This window comes from Lagenorhynchus albirostris, chromosome 2 (assembly GCF_949774975.1).
Source record: "Lagenorhynchus albirostris chromosome 2, mLagAlb1.1, whole genome shotgun sequence".
Taxonomy (NCBI): domain Eukaryota; kingdom Metazoa; phylum Chordata; class Mammalia; order Artiodactyla; family Delphinidae; genus Lagenorhynchus; species Lagenorhynchus albirostris.
Window position 1 is genome coordinate 23,621,172 of NC_083096.1, and position 15,890 is coordinate 23,637,061.

General features: G+C 45.2%; 1 long non-coding RNA gene across 1 annotated transcript; it reads right to left on the reverse strand.

The window, feature by feature from the left end:
- Positions 1-1,533: 1,533 nt before the first annotated feature.
- Positions 1,534-15,890, reverse strand: LOC132508256 (uncharacterized). The gene is made up of 4 exons (XR_009536493.1): positions 15,723-15,890; positions 14,767-14,938; positions 5,783-5,892; positions 1,534-1,760 (listed from the first exon to the last, which is right to left on the reverse strand). It is a non-coding gene; the product is annotated as an uncharacterized LOC132508256 (long non-coding RNA).

Below are 15,890 nucleotides of genomic sequence, written 5' to 3' on the forward strand. Positions count from 1 at the left end.
CATTTCAAGTATCTTTCTTAGGCTGTGGCTCGTCTTACCTGTCCTCCCTTTGGAGTCTTCTGTGATGCCAAAGTCATTTTTAAATGCTAGTGTTGTTAAATGTAGCAGTCTTTCACCTCTATGGCTTATACCTTTGAGTGGTTAAGAGATCCTTCCCTACCCTCAAGTTTTTCTAAAAGCTTAAATTTTTATTTTCGTATTAAGATTTTTAATGCATCTGAAATTTATTTTTGCGTATTTTATTTAGCAGGGGCCCAGTTTTGTGTTTCTGCGTCTGAACGGTTGTCCCAGCGCTATTTATTGAACAGTTTCTGCTTTCCCCATGAGCTTATAGAACTATCCAGATACTCACCGAGTTTCCATAAGTGGCTTCTGGGCCATCTGTTCTGTTCCACTGGTACGTGCACTCTCCCATGCCAATACCTCACCAAGTGATTCTAAGCAGAGAAGTCCAGTGGTGAAAAGAAAAGATGGAGCTCTTTCTGGGACCTTCCATTCCTGGGATTCTAGAGGCAGAGGGTATGTAAATCTGATTACACCACATCTCCAAAAGTAGTACAAAACCACATTATACCAGTGTCGAGTTACTGTAGGAATCAACATCTGTATTCATTGGATAAAAAGACAGTCCTAGGGCTTCCCTGGTGGCGCAGTGGTTGAGAGTCTGCCTGCCGATGCAGGGGACACAGGTTTGTGCCCCGGTCTGGGAAGATCCCACGTGCCGTGGAGCAGCTGGGCCCGTGAGCCATGGCCGCTGAGCCTGCGTGTCCGGAGCCTGTGCTCCACAACGGGAGAGGCCACAACAGTGAGAGGGCCGCGTACTGCAAAAAAAAAAAGACAGTCCTGGAATGAAACCTGGTGTAACCAGTTCAGCCCAAGTGCCAGCTTTCCTCTCCCTCTGTCTCCTTCCTCAGTGCCATGGGAAGGAGCATGCAGAGTGTACGGGGAAGCTTATCCACTCCCTCTGCACTGTGTTCCTCTTGTTCCCTTTTCCTCCTACATCACACGCTCTCTCAGCTTCTTGTTGCCCCCTGGAGCTCATGACTGCAGTCCCTTGTGCTGTGCCCCCTCTGTAAGGCCCTCAAGATGGGGCAAACCCCACTTTCATGAGTGTCCTTATGGGCTCTGGAGTAAAACTGCCAACATTCGAATTTTGCCTCTGCCAGTTACTTACCGTGTGACCTGAGGGAAGTCTCTTAAACTTCCCGAGAACAGGATTAAGTTAAACTGTACATAACAAAAATAGCAGTGATTTAAACAATATGGCTATTGTTCTCCCACAACCAGGCAGCTCAGAGAGGCCGTGATAGCTTGTGGTCTCAGGGGTCAGTCTTCTATCTTCTTGTTTGATGTCCTCAGTATGTGGCTTTCACCTCATGGCCCAAATTGGCCGCCGGGCTCTAGCCATCCACACTCCATCTGACATGAAAGGAGGATAAGAAAAGGATGCACTTCCTCCTCTTAAAGTCGCCCACAGCACTCCTGCTTATATCCAGTTGGCCGTTATTCACATGGCTACAAGGGAGACTGAGAAATATCTTTATTTCAAATGACCATATATCCATCTAGAGAAGATAAGGAAGTATGCGGTTATGGTGTGTCTTCTGATTCACCAACATAGACCTTGAAGTTACCAAAACAGTATGAGAAAACGAGGTCATGAGGGATAGTGTGGACCACAAGCTGGTGTCTTCGAAAAAGGTAGAAATCGGCCCTGGGAGATGACAGACGACAGCCAAGGATTAAGGTAGACAGTCATCCTGGAGTTAAAACAGGCAGGAGAGAGAGTGATGGAGGTGAATTAGCACAGTACCCATGAGCTAGGAGAGCCCTCCTGCTATCCACTGCGTTACAGAGTGCCTGCCAGCAGTTTACACTTGTGAAGGATGTGGTGCAAATCTACGGCCCCTGCTAGGGGGCATTTCCCTGCCTCACAACACAGCCTGCAGGCACTGCACGCTGACCAGACTACCCGATGTAGAAATGCTCCGGGGGTCTGTGATTCGGTGATGTGGGATTATTTATGTGAGTTGAACGGGGAGGGGGGTCCTGGGGTCATCTGCTGAGAAGGAAGGGCCCTGTAAGTCACCACCTTTCTTCCAGCTGCTCGGGAAAGGTAGTGTGCAGGACATGGGATTTCCGGACAGCTTTGAATGATGCTAGGTAGGAAGGGTCTGAGCAAGTGGCCAGAGGGCTTTGAGGAAGTTGGAGGAGCTTCCTGGGGACAGATAGGAGAGCCGTGGGTTGAGGAGGGTGAGTGTGGAGCACCTCTGGAAGGACCTCGAGGCAGTGCCTGGGGACTTTCTCTAGAGTATGGTGACAACAGCAACGCTTTACCCAGAGTTTGCGAAGTGAGTTCATGTCTTAATGCCTTTAATCCTCATACACTAGGAGGTAGAATAATAATTCCTGGAGGAAAGTTTGGCATCTACTTGATGAGGGAAGAAAAAGAGTTAGTGGGAGGCCCATGGCCACACTCTGTGATGTTACTTCACCCCAGAACCCCCCAAACCTTTGATCACGTCAGCCCAACCCTGAAATAGTGTTATGTGCAGATGACTTACAGAAGCCAGGGATGTGAATTTTATCTTCTCTCCTCCATCCTGCTCAGTATTCCTTGTGTCCTTTCAGTATGAATAGTTGTGTCTTTGTTTAGATCTCAGAAATGTTCTCATGTTTCCTCTATTCTCTCTTTTAGGCTTTTGTTTGTTTGTTTGTTTTTTTGAGACTGCTGTTAGATCTTTCAAATTGTTCCTTATTGTCTCTAAACTATTCACTTGTGCTCTCTCTTTGTCTCTCCTCTGCCTGTATTCTAGTTTATCTTTCAGCCTTCCAACACTTTATTTTTTGGCAATTACATTTTAAAAAATTAAGTGACATATTATATTAGTTTCAAATGTACAACATAATGATTTGTATTGTTAAAAAAACAAAATTTAACTGAGTACATGTAAAGATCTAATTGGCTTTACTCAATGATTTTTGAATCAGGCAGTATCCCATCTAGCGGATAGAAAGGAGGTCTGAACTGCGGTACAAAATGGAAGACTTCTGTAGGCAGAAGGAGACAGGACAAGGAAGTTACAAGCAGAGAGTGGATTGTTTCAGGGAAGGTCGCCTGCCTTTGGGGGATGGCAGGGGTCTAGCTGGCAGATGACCTCAGTAGTGCTGACCAGGAAATTTCAGACAGACTGATTAAGATTACAGTTCTGGACAGGCTGACTGCAATTAGGTTAGACATTAAGTCTCGGTTTGGTGACGTGGGCTTAGCACAAGCGACTCTATTTTGGGCCTATTGTCTCTCTTTTAAGAGTATGTATTGTGAAATGATCACCACAATAAGCCTACTTAACATCCATCACCACACACAGTTAACAGAATTGTGTGTGCGTGTGTGATGAATGGCATCATATTTAAAAAAATTTCCCAGAAGTGTTCACCTCTACTTGTTCCTTTCTCACAGCTGACCTGTTAATGTTTTGACATAGATAATATCATCTCAGATCTCTCTGGAAAAATTAATCAGTTTTAAAAGTTTTCTACTCTCTGAATCCTCCCAGTTTTCTTGGGGGTTATCTTTTTCTTCATCTGCTCATCCTTTTCTTTTTTATACCTGTTCTAAAATGGCCAATGATCCCTGCTGATGGCTCATATTTAGGGATGAAGGACTGGAATAGGATCGGGGAGTGACTTTCCTTTGCAGAGGTAGGAGTCGGGGTGGGTTGGGGAATTGTTCAGTCAACACTCCTTGCCCCCCACTGGCCTCCCTGCCAGAAGCCTGATGATGCACCTTGACCCGCTGCTGCCCCCTCCCCTCCCTCCCCTCCCCCTCCCCTCCCCCTCCCCTCCCCCTCCCCCTCCCCCTCCCCCTCCCCTCCCCCTCCCCCTCCCCTCCCCCTCCCCTCCCCTCCCCCTACCCCTCCTCTCCCCGCCCCTCCCCCTCCCCTCCCCCTCCCCTCCCCTTCCCTCCCCCTTCCCTCCCCCTCCCCTCCCCTCCCCCTCCCCTCCCCTCCCCCTCCCCTCCCCCTCCCCTCCCCTCCCCCTCCCCTCCCCCTCCCCTCCCCGCCCCCTCCCCTCCCCGCCCCCTCCCCTCCCCCTCCCCCTCCCCTCCCCTCCCTCCCCCTCCCCCTCCCCTCCCCCTCCCCTCCCCTCCCCTCCCCCTTCCCTCCCCTTCCCTCCCCTCCCCCTTCCCTCCCCCTTCCCTCCCCCTTCCCTTCCCCTTCCCTCCCCTCCCCTCCCCTCCCCTCCCCCCTCTCCCCTCCCCTCCCCTCCCCTCCCCTCCCCCTCCCCTCCCCTCCCCTCCCCTCCCCCTCCCCTCCCCTCCCCTCCCCTCCCCCTCCCCCCCCATACTGGAACATCCCCCACAGTGCACAGGAGCTGCCTGCTCTCAATCCTCATCTCAGGCTGGCTGCTGAGGGAACCAGATTAAGACAAGACCTGACCCAGCGTAACCAATGTCTCCCTCTACCTTCTCATTAGGCTAAGAAATTGTATCTTCCTAAAGCAAATGCACATGGGATTCTCCTATAGTCATAGTTTCCTGACAAAAGAAGAGTGTAATACAATAAAATGTATGGCTGTTTGGGGCCTAGAAAGTCGATTTATAGTCAGCTACCCACAGCCATGACCAGCTGGCCAATTTACCTCTTTGGACCCCAGTTTCTCACATTTATAAAATGAAGGGTTTAAAACACATTAGTGATTCCCAAACTAGTGATTTGAAGAGTAGTAAAAGTGATCCAAATAGTATTTTAACAGTTTTTAAAAAGCTACGGCAAGGCCACTCGGACTATTAGCTAATAACCACAGTGAGTCTGGCAGACCAGAGTTAAACATGGCGGGGGGGGTGTGACACAGGGCTCTTGGGAGGGAGGAAAGTGGGGCCCTTGGCACGAGGGGAACTCTGCCTGCTCTTCAGCCCCTGGCCTGGGACTTGGTTAATTGTCCCAGGCTCATCCCTACTGGTCCTGGCCCTGTGCATTGAGGGTAGCTGGAGGGGCTGGTACAGGCAGAGTTGTCAGTTGTCACCACAGACAGAGACTTTTCTGGGCATGATCTGCCCTGGTTCACGAGGAAATTAATTTATTCATACCAGAGAACTTGCTACTTCCTTGGTGTATTCCAGGCAGCATGGAGATATAGAAATGAAAAGATTCAGGGCTCATGGGGCTTGGAGTCTGGCCACTAAAAGAATCTTTAGTTTCCAGAAGCACAAATCAAACCCAAGAGGGCTGCAGTGGCAAAACAGACAGCAAAGCAGAGCTGGTCAGAGGCATGGGTCCCGGGGCCTCAGAGTGGTACCTGAGATCCCTGAGGGAAAGGTGGCCCTCCCTGATTCCAGATGGCCCTGGTGCAGAATGAGGGGGACTTATTTTACACCATGTTTCCAGCTGTGAAAAAATACAGAAAACCACCAGGATGCTGTGGCTACAAGTATCTGAAGGCCTTAGTAGAGGACTTTTTTTTTTTTTTTTTTTTGCGGTACGCGGGCCTCTCGCTGTTGTGGCCTCTCCCGTTGCGGAGCACAGGCTCCGGACGCGCAGGCTCAGCGGCCATGGCTCACGGGCCCAGCCGCTCCGCGGCATGTGGGATCTTCCCGGACCGGGGCACGAACCTGCGTCCCCTGCATCGGCAGGCGGACTCCCAACCACTGCGCCACCAGGGAAGCCCAGGACTTTTTTTTTTTAATTGTTTAAATTAAATTAAATTGTTTAAGTTGGGGTAGGTCTTGCCTTAATTTAGGCTCCAATGGACTTAAACAGTCAGGAGTTTGTTATCTCACATGACAAGAAGTAGAATATGGTGATTCTGGGTTTGGTTTATTCAGCAGTTCAACGAAATCATCATTGATTATTGTTTCATTCTTTCCATTTTCTTCTCTGGCATTCTCACCTGTGCAGAGCCAGATGCAGAGAGAGAGAAGACGGGAGGGGGAGAGAGAATGAATATTCCTGTGTCATTTTTTAAGGTCAATGCAAATCATTCTTAGAAGCCCCCTGGGCAGATTTCCCCCTAAATCTCATTGGCCAGAATTGTGTCACATCCCGACACCTAAACCAATCACTGGTTTAGTGTGGGATTGCCATGGCCAGCCTAGACCAATCAGAACTTAACCCTTAGTCTCACGGGGGAGGGGTGGATATCTGAATAAAATTGGAGTTCTGTTAGTTAAGGAAGAAATGGCAGAGGAGCAGGGAAGGTTCTAGATAGACAACTAACAGTGTTTGCCACAATAACTTTACTTTTTCTGTAACTTAAGTCCCATTGTGCCTATTGTTAGAAAATAAAACTGATAAACTCAGTTTTATGAATTGTCATCTTCTCCCTTCTTCTTGGAGTAGCGCCTAAGTGTGAAGGGATGGGGGAACCACTAGTCCTTGATTGGCACCTATATGCTTTGATTTCTTTTTATTTTTAACTGTGGTAAAAAAAACATAACATAAAATTTACCATCTTAATCATTTTCAAGTACAGAGTTCAGTAGTGTCAAGCATATTCACATTGTTGTGGATTAAATCTCCAGAATGTTTTCATCTTGCAACCCTGAAACTCTGTACCCATTGAACGACTCCTCATTTTTCTCTCCCTGCCAGCCCCTGGCAACCATCGCTCTACTTTTTCTATGATTTTGATTGCTCTAGATAACTCATCTAAGTGGAATTCATACAGTATTTCTGTTTTTGTGGCTGGCTTATTTCTCTTAGCATACAGTCCTTCAAGTTCATCCATGTTGTAGCATGTGACAGATTTCATTCCTTTTTGTGTTAAATAATATTCCATTGTATGTACATTCCATATTTTCTTTATCTATTCAGCTGTCAGTGAGCATTTGGATTGCTTCTACCTCTTGGCCATTGTGGGTAATGCTGCAATGCACATAGCTGTGCAAATATCTCTTTGAGATCTTGCTTTCAGTTCTTTGGGATATATACCCAGAAGTGGGACTGCTGGATCATATGGTAATTCTATTTAATTTTTTGAGGAAACAGCATACTATTTTCCATAGTGGCTACACTATTTTACATTCACACCAACATTGCACAAGAGTTTCAATTTCTCCACGTCCTCACCAATGCTTGTTATTTTCTGTTTTGTTTTGTTTTGTGTTGATAGCAGCCATCCTAATGGATGTGAGGTGGTATCTATTTGTGGTTTCGATTTGCATTTCCCTAATGCTTAACAGTGTTGAACATCTTTTCATGTGCTTGTAAGCCATTTGTATATTTTCTTTGGAGAAGTGTCTATTTTATTTCTTTCCCCATTTTTTCAATCAGATTATTTGGTTTTTTGTTGTTGAGTTGTAGGTGCTCTTTTCATATTCTGGTTATTAAACCACTTATCAGATATATGATTTACATATATTTTCTCCCATTCTCTAGGTTGCCTTCACACTTTGTTGATTGTTTCCTTTGATGCACAGAAGTTTTTAAGTGTGATGAAGTCCCATTTGTCTCTTTTTGCTTTTGATGCCTGTACATTTGGGTCATATCCAAGAAATCATTGTCAAATCCAATGGCATGAAGCTTTTCTCCTATGTTTTCTTCTAGGGGTTTTATAGTTTGGGGGTCTTATGTAATCCATTTTGAGTTAATTTTTGTGTATGATATAAGATTAGGGTTCAACCTCATTCTTTTTCATATGGATGTCCAGCTTTCCCGACACCATTTGTTGAAGAGACCATCCTTTTCCCATTGAGTGGTCTTGGCACCCTTCTCATAGATCATTTGACCACATACACAAGGGTTTATTTCTGAGTTCTCTATTCTGTTCATTTATCTGTCTTTATGCCATACAACACTGTTTTGATTACTGTAGGTTTTTAGTAAGGTTTGAAATCAGGAAGTACGAGGTCTCCAACTTTGTCCTTTTTCAAGATTATTGTAGCAATTTGGGGTCCTTTGAAATGCAATATGAACTTCAGGATGTTTTTTCCTATTTCTGCAAAAAATGTCATTGGGGTTTTGGTAGGGATTGCATTGAATCTGTAAATCATTTTGGGTAGTATTGACATCTTAACAATATTAAGCCTTCCAGTCCATGAACATGGATGTCTTTCCATTTATCTGTGTGTCTTCTTTAATTTCTTTCAGCAATGTTTTGTAGTTTTGCCTCCTGGATTAAGTTTGTTCCTAAATATTTTATTCTTTTTGATGCTGTTATGAATTGGATTGTTTTCTTAATTTCCTTTTTTGGATTGTTCATGGTTAGTTTACTTTGGTTTTGACTGAGATGATCTCTGGCCTTAGGATGCATACCACACTCCCTTGTCCCAACTAGGAAACCCTCTCAGTTTCTCCCTCTCTGCCCCTCTGCTGGCTTCCATGCCCTTCTCCGGGCACAGGAAGGGTGCTGCTCTCTGGGACCACAGAAAACCCAGAGGAATCTTGGTTCCTTCTGCCTGTACCTCTGTGTGGCCATCTCTTCCCTTGAGTGTCCATATGCCAGGTAGGACAAGGACCTCTGAGCACCTGTGGGCCCCAGGGTCCTGGGCAGGAGGGGGCAGGTCCCCTCTGTTATCTGGGGTTCAGCCACCTCCTTTAGAGAGAAGCCTAATGAGGGAGAAGAGGGGGGCAAAGGGGCCTGGGCTCTTCCCACAGACTCTGCCGGAACCTCTTTCTGTTCATCTCCTCTTGCACACCCTTCTCTCCCTCAGCCTGGAGAGAATTTAAAAATCTTGTCTCTGATGGAGAAACACTGACTCTCCCAATTTTTCTGTCTCACATCAGTCCAGCTGTTTTAAATGTAAAAGAAAAAAAAATTAGAAGGCTTTCCTATTTATTTCTGTGGAAGTTTCCTCTTGGAGTAAAAGTCACCTAGGGTGCTTCCCTTCCCGGCTTCCCTGTCCTTGGGCTCTTGAGCTGATAGAGGAGGACCCTGAGTCAGGACTAGTCTCAGAATGTGGTTCCAGGGCCCCCTAGAGTCAAGACTGTTTCACAATAATACTAAGATATTCTTTGCCTATTTCATTCTCCTTCTCTCACAAATGTGTGCTAGAGTTTTCTAGACGTTTCTTGACACTGTACTGCAAGGGACTGAATGCAAAAGAAATGAGAGTCCAGCTGTCTTCTGTTGAACTACTGTATTCTATTAAAGAGAATTGTAAAAATGTAAATAAATGCCACTCGTTTTATTAAAGTTTCCTTTGTTTTCCAAAATACACCTCTTTTGATAACTATGTTATTTATGTTAACATGAAATGTTTATTGTTACTTCTAAAAGAACTGACACATCAACATTTTTAAAATATTCTCAGTTGTAATTTCTAGGAGAGAATCAGTCACATAACAAAAGGTCTTTGGGGTCCTCAATAATTTTTATGAGTGTAAAGGGGTACTGGGACCAAAAAGTTGGAGGACCACTGCTTCCCCTCACCCCCCCCACACAAGGCTGCTACTTTCACCTGGTGGCTATCAGTTCAACTGTCCTTCCCAGCCTCTCAAGGGTTTGAATTTCCTCTTCTGCTAGCTCTGAGCCAGGATGGCCACATGAGGGCAGCAGATTCTGCCAGAAGCCACCGTGAGGCCCTCAAGCCCTGGTGTTCAGGGTTCAGCCTACAGCACTGAGTTCCTGTCGTTCCAGTGGTGCTGGGGAAGCAAAGGTGATAAACCCAAGTCCTTGCCTGTAGAAGGTGCAGCACCCCTGCGCGCCCTCCCAGTGAGCCGAGGAGCCAGGAGAGGACTAGGTTTGATCCAGGCCCAGGCCAGACACTCACCACATGGGAGAGGTTGACATGTTTGGGAATGAACATTACCTCGATGTCTAGCTGAGCCGAGAAGCCCATTTTCCAGGTTCTCAGCCTTAATCTGGATGTGCTCCTTCTCTTCAGTACTGCCCGCAAGGAAGGAGGATCCTGCCCTCCTTACTGTTAAGTAGCGTGTAGTTAACACAATAAAGGGGTAAGTAAGGCGAGAGAGGGAGCAAAGGAGTTCTTCTCTCCTTTTATCGCATCTTGGATGAAGGTAGAGGTAAAGGGCATATGTGAAGGGCCTCATTTTTCAACAGCCATGGAAACCTCTAACAAAGGAAAAAGAGAGCCTGTGGTCATTTAATACAGACAATCCTCTCATTTTCTGTTAGCTAATGACCTCTTCCCAATAACCTTAAAGCAACCTGGCATGAATAGCTAGCTTGAACATTGGTCATTAGAAAAGGCGTAAGATCTAAATTTGTAAGACAAGCCCTCAAGTCCCAAGTCTCCTGGCTTCTGGACTGTGTTTTCTCCCTTTTACTATTATGCCAACCCCACATTGTTTTTTTTTCCCTAAATAGTCATCATCATATTTAGTCAACCCACTGATACACAAAAAATCAGCAGTTTCTGCTGAAGCGTGGCCTAGCAGTTAAGAGCAGGGTTTTGGAGAGCAGGCAAAGTTGTATTCCTGGTTCCTTGGGGAAGTAGCTTAACCTCTGAGCCTCAATTTTCTCAACTGTAAAAAAAGGGTGATGAAATGTCATAGGGTTACTGTGAGAATCATGTGACAGGTATCTAAAGTGCTCAAATCAGTGGGTGGCTCATAGTAAGTGCTCAATAAACAGTAGCTGTAAACTTCACTGCATTTGAAATTCACAACTTTTTCAGTTGTCAGGGTCAGAAAGAATCTCAAAAATCATCTAATTCAGTACTTCCTAAAATGTGTTCAAAACACTCTCTTCCTTCAAATGTTCTAAGCAAAAGGGTTCTGTGGCCAAGTATGATGGGGATTTAAAACTCAGGGTAGTGTATTAAAGGCTCAGAGAAGTAACAGAGTATAAAGAAACCTGTTGAATGTCGACAGCATTTTCCAGCCTTTGTCAACTGATTTGACCACAGAATCCTTTTCATACATCACCTCTTAAGTTCCAGGTTGCTAGTATTGGCACAGCACATCCTAACCATCTACCAATGCAGAAATCTGTCCTATGATTCCAATCAGTAATCGAGCGGACTCTGTTGGAACATCCAGAGACAAGGAGCTTGATCACCCCGAACAATCATAATGGCCAACAGGTAACGCTGATGGAGGGTTTGCCATGTGCCAGGCACTATGATGAGCACTAGACATGCATTAGCTTATTTAATTCTTTAAAAAAATATATATATATATATATATTTATGGCTGTGTTGGGTCTTTGCTGCTTCGCGCGGGCTTTCTCTAGTTGCAGCGAGTGGGGGCTACTCTTCTTTGGGGTGTGTGGGCTTCTCACTGCAGGGGCTCTAGGCGCGTGGGCTTCAGTAGTTGCAGCACGTGGGCTCAGTAGTTGTGGCGCACGGGCTTAGTTGCTCTGCAGCATGTGGGATCTTCCCGGACCAGGGCTCGAACCCGTGTCCCCTGCATTGGCAGGCGGATTCTTAACCACTGTGCCACCAGGGAAGTCCCTATTTAATTCTTATAGTAACACTAAGAGTTATTATCTCTTTTACAGGTGAAGAAACTGAGGCTTAGAAGAGCTAAGTAACTTGCCCAAGGTCACATGGCTAGAAAGTTCCAGAATGCAACTCAGGTTGGCCTCTTACTCAGCCTTCCTCACCCCGGTACTACTTCCTACAGCCGCTCAATCATCTCTGACTGTTGGAAGGCCCTTCCTTGTGTTGAGCTGAGATCCAGTTCCCATCACTCCCCTTTCTCCCAGGTGTACACACAGCAGTTTCTGTTCTAAATATCTTCTGTAGTCATTGTTTCTAGAACTTTATCCACTTTGCTCCTTTTTCTCTCGACTTGCTCAAGTACTCCAGCATCCCTTTTGGACTGAAATACCCAAAACTGAATACAATTCTGTCTACTCTACTATAATATGATGGTTGCATTTTGGGGAAATCACACATTATCAAAAAACAACTTTTTAAAGAGGAGTTCTAAACTAACATAAGAACTGTTTTCTTTAAATCAGGGTTAGGGAATAGAAAGTTTTAGACGTACAATAACAGAATTAATTTTCTTGCAAACAATTTGATAAGAAAGCTGTTTTCATAGTTCTGGTAGGATTGCTATAAATCCTTAAATATCACTTGATCACCTCTGGCATTTGCTCAAGGGTAATAGTCTCATTTCTCTCTCTCCCCGCTACCCTTTCCCTCTCTCTCTCTCCCCTCCCACCCCACACACAGCAGCACCATGTTAACAGTTTCTCGCCAGTCTCACAACTTTGACTTATTATCTCATGGTTTAGTAAACAAGGCACAAAGCTGTTAAAACCTAGTAGCTGGACTCTTCCTAACAGTTTTTTCCCTCCCATACTCCGTGCTAATTTCCAGTTGAGATCTGCTCATAACCAACAGCAGTCTCCAGTGATGCAAAATATTTTTTTCTATTTCATCAGTTCCATTCTGGCCAATTCTAGTTCTGAAACACCACTGAAGGAAAAACACTTGCATTCTCAGTGTAGTTTGACCAATGTAGCTTGGAACTATCACTTTCTTGTTCTGAACCTTATACCTCATTAGCTCAACTCAAGAGCTCATTATTTTGGTTTGCTGCAATACCCCACAGATACCTATGGAGCTTTCCTTCAACAAAAATGAACCCCCCTCCATTCTGCTATACATCTGCAGTCATATTTTGGAGTCCCCATGGAGGATGTGATGCTTAGAACTGTTCAAGTTCATCTGTCTAGACCTGGCTCGTTGTGCCAGCCCATGGTGATCACCTGGGAAGCTGACTCTCCTTCATCCTGTGTCCTCTGTGAAACCGATAATCATTACCCGTAGATCAGCACTTTCCAACAGAATGTTCTATAGTGATGGAAATGCTGTATATCTAAGCTGTGCAATACAATGGTCACTAGCCACATGTGCCTATTGAACACTTAAAATAAGGCTAGTGCAACTGACAAACTGAATTTTAAATTGTATTCAATTTTAATTAATTTTAAACCAATTATTCACACACAGCTAGTGGATAGCATATTGGATAGGGCAGATGTTCACCTGAGTCAAGGGTAAAAATATTGAACAGGAAACCTAATTCTGGATGGGGTATGGTCATTCTGTGATTATCAACCACTTCATACTGAGTCACAATCTTATCTATCAGTGAAGTGAGTAGTGTTGAAGGACATTGTCAAATGCCTTGTGAGATCATGATGTCCCTTTTTTTTTTTTCGCTTTGTTGTGTCTTCATTGCTGCACGTGGGCTTTCTCTAGTTGTGGCACACAGGCTTCTCACTGTGGTGGCTTCTCTTGCTGCGGAGCATGGGCTCTAGGTGCGCAGGCTTCAGTAGTTGCAGCAGGCAGGCTCAGTAGTTGTGGCTCACAGGCTTAGTTGCTCTGTGGCATGTGAGATCTTCCCGGACCAGGGATCGAACCTGTGTCCCCTGCATTGGCAGGCAGATTTCTTAACCACTGTGCCACCAGGAAGTCCCATGATGTCCTATTTATATGTGTGGTTGACCACACCAAGCTCTGCCAGCTTGGTGATTTTTTTTTTTTCAGAAAATAGATTTTTCCCCATTTTTGTAGAAGTAATACATGCCCACTGTGACAAAATATAGGAAAGTATGTAGAGGAATTAACAGTGACTAATAATTCTACTATCTGAGATAACTACTGTTAACATTTTAGCATATTCCCTTCATCACATTTCTGTGCTGGTATTTTTCACATCACTGAGAGCATATATTCTCTGGTATTTGCATCCTGATTTTTTCATTGACAGTATTTCATATGTATTTTCTCATATCATTAAACATTCTTAAAGGCTGTATAATAGTTCATTGTATGAATGATTAATAATTTACATAACCATTCCCCTATTGCTGTACTTTTAGATTGTATCTAATTTTTTGCTATTATAAATAAAATGGTGACAACATCTTTTTGTGCAAAATAACTTTGTCCATAATTTGCATTGATTCCATAACACAAACTTCCTGAAGGAGTATTATTAAGTCTAAGGATATGAACATTGTTGAAGATAATTCTTTCAAAAGAGAAAGTGAGGTTAGCGTGGACCCCATGCTGACTATTAGTGGTCAATGCTTTCCTTCTCAGATTTCGAGACCGTCCATCTGATTATCCCTTTGAGCTGCTCATCCCATATTAATGTCCAGTTCACCCTTGTATACTTCTTAGATTCCAATTTCTTAGTCTTTATGAAAATCAGGATGACAGTGCCTGCCTCTTCAGCCTTCTAGTAGCAGTTCTGTTTTTTACAGTTCCCCAAAGATAAGTTAGCTTGTCTGCGAGCCCCCTCAGTACCCCTGGGTATAATTCATCCAGGTCAGAAGACCTGAGCTCTTCTGGGGCATCAAGGTGCTGTCCTTCTACCTCCTTCCATACTTGGACTTTCAAATCTTCTTACCGATATTGTTCCTCAACTTTCCACACTTAATAAGGAAAAGTGAAAGAGTATGTGGCAGAGACTGCTAGCTGCTGGACAAAATCGTGCTCTTTCCTCCCTTCTGAGCACACACCTAGACTCCATTCCCAGATTCCCCTGCAGGTGGGTGTGGCCGTGTGATTGAGTTCCAGGAGGGAGTGTGAACAGAAGTATGTGTGCCACTGCCGGGCCGGGCCCACTAATCTCGCACACCGAATGGAGAAGACTCCCAGGGCAGCCTTGGAAGTCATGTGATGAAGATGCCAGAGCTCTTGTCAGCCAGTGTGGGAAGGAACACCCTGCTGACCCATTCACCTACCTACGGGTGTATCTGACTGTGGAAACTGTTTTTTTCTTTTCCCCCTGTGGGATCATTTGTAATTTACAACTTCACTTGGTCCTGCTTGAGCTGTCTTTCCTTTATTCTTGGATCACAAGCCCAATCACATCTAACTTTTCTCCAAATACTTACGGAGTCTTCTTCCTGAGTGTTGGCACACGCTGGACCGTCTAGCAGGCCCTTCCCAGCTGTCCCAGACTCCTGGGTGACAGTGAGCTTTCTCTCACTTTCACCTGACGAGCAAATTTCCCTGGTTGTGCAGAATTAGATCCAAAATGCTGCTCCTCTTTATTTTCTCTGCTTTCTAAGAAATGGAATTGTCATTTCGGCAGAAGAATTTAGCAGAAGCCGTATCGCAATTTTAATAGAGTGAGAAAAAAACATGTACAGCCAAAATTGCCTGGTACAGAGGGGAGGTTGATCTTGCTGTCTGGAAGGGCCTACTTGACACCTTGATGAGTTTGAATGGCTGAGTTTGGCAGAAGAAATGGCAGAGAAATCAATGACTCTACAGAAGACAGTGAGAATTTGGAGTTCTGGAGGCAGTCTAAAAGGGAAGGGATAAGTGGGAGAGATGGGAAGGTGAGGAGAGGAAAAAACCACTAAGCTGGACCGCTCCATGAGTGAGGTCAGCTGATAAAAGTCCTCCTAGGATGGGATAGCTAAAGAACTTCCGAGGACAGAGGTATCTAATATTTAATCTAACGTCACGTAGATCCCTTCCATTCCCCAAAGGAGCAGGCACAGCCCTGGACAGGGACAGCACACAGATGGCAAGACCGTCCACAAATGGATAGAACTCCGCGCTTGCAGGGGCTCAGGGCCAGAGGTGTCTGTGCACAGAAGCCTCCTCCCACCTTCCACCCTGGCCTCCCGGAATTGGCCAAAATATGGGGGGCAGGACTTTAGGCTTCCACAGGATATGGAATGCTCGTTTGAACCAGTCTTATCTAGGGAGGCTTCAGCTGACATCTGAGTCACATAAAATAAAATAAAATAGTAGTAATAATATCTTAAGATTAAATTAAGAATTAAGTAGTAGGTCAGGTATTTGGAACACTGAAGCCCAGAGAGGTTATGTAACGTACCTAAGGGACCTGGTGTGACGGTAGAGCTCTGCTCTGTTCTCAGGGTCTCTCGCTCCTGGTCCCTTGTTCTCACTCCACGCCCAGGAGGACAGACGATGCAGCAGGGCTGCAGGCAGGGTGTCTCCTCGGGCACTGTGTGCTCCTCGTCCCTCCTGAGCTCAGCTCTTC